The following is a 1136-nucleotide window of genomic DNA, read 5'->3' as shown; positions in this document are numbered from 1 at the left end:
AATAGCCAGAACGTGGAAGCAACCTAGATGTCCATCAGCAGATGAATGGATAAGAAAGCTGTGGTACATATACACAATGGAGTATTACTCAGCTATTAAAAAGAATACATTTGAATCAGTTCTAATGAGGTGGATGAAACTGGAGCCTATTATACAGAGTGAAGTAAGCCAGAGAGAAAAACACCAATAGAGTATACTAATGCATATAAATGGAATTTAAAAAGATGATAACAATAAGCCTGTATGCGAGACAGCAAAAGAGACACAGATGTATGGAACAGCCTCTTGGACTCTGTGGGAGAGGGACAGAGTGGGATGATTTGGGGTAATGGCATGGAAACATGTATAATATCATATAAGAAATGAATCGACAGTCCAAAAAAAAAAAAATTGACAGTAATTCATTTTACTCCTAAATACTTCAACATATGTAGTAGTTTTGCATATTTTTTGTTACACATACATTTATTTATATGTAATAACTATTTTCCTCTTTCTGCTTCTTCACTTTATTAAACTTGTATGTTTGTTGGAAATATATATTTTATCATTTAAAAAAAAAGAAATCCTTAAATAAACATGTAAAAGATAGGAAAAAAATAATAAAGGGTACTTGACACCCTTTATGCAACTCAAGAAGTTCCTTGATATACCCATTTCCATTCAAGAGGAACACGGTGTTTCCAGCCACAACTCAAGAAGAGCCCCGTTTTCCCCTCCTCATCACGAGATGAGTTTCCATTCCCCTGCTTCGTCTGGAAAGGAATCCCGATGATCCTGTCGCACCTCAAGAGGAGGCCAGTCTCACCTTGAAACTCGGGAGGAACTCTAGGGGTCGTGTCACAATTTGAAAAGACCCCGATGTCCCGTCCACTTGAGATAAGACCTGATTCCCCCTCAGCGACTTGAATGTAAGCCCGAGTAAAAACTCACAAAACGAAGTGAGGACTGACAGCCCTGTGGCACCTCAAGAAATAGGCCCAAATCCCTACCACAACTCAACAGGAGGCATGCGCCCCTTTTACACCTACAGAGGAAAGCAGAGTTCCATCACTCAACATGAGATGACGTCAGACTCCTCAGTGCAAACTCATTAGGAACCTCAAGATCCATATCAGCACTGGAGAGGAAGTCTG

The sequence above is a fragment of the Bison bison genome, unplaced genomic scaffold (genome assembly GCF_000754665.1).
Source record: "Bison bison bison isolate TAMUID 2011002044 unplaced genomic scaffold, Bison_UMD1.0 scf7180017864356, whole genome shotgun sequence".
Classification (NCBI taxonomy): Eukaryota; Metazoa; Chordata; class Mammalia; order Artiodactyla; family Bovidae; genus Bison; species Bison bison.
The sequence above is the reverse complement of the archived record's forward strand: the minus strand, read 5'-3'. Positions refer to the sequence as shown.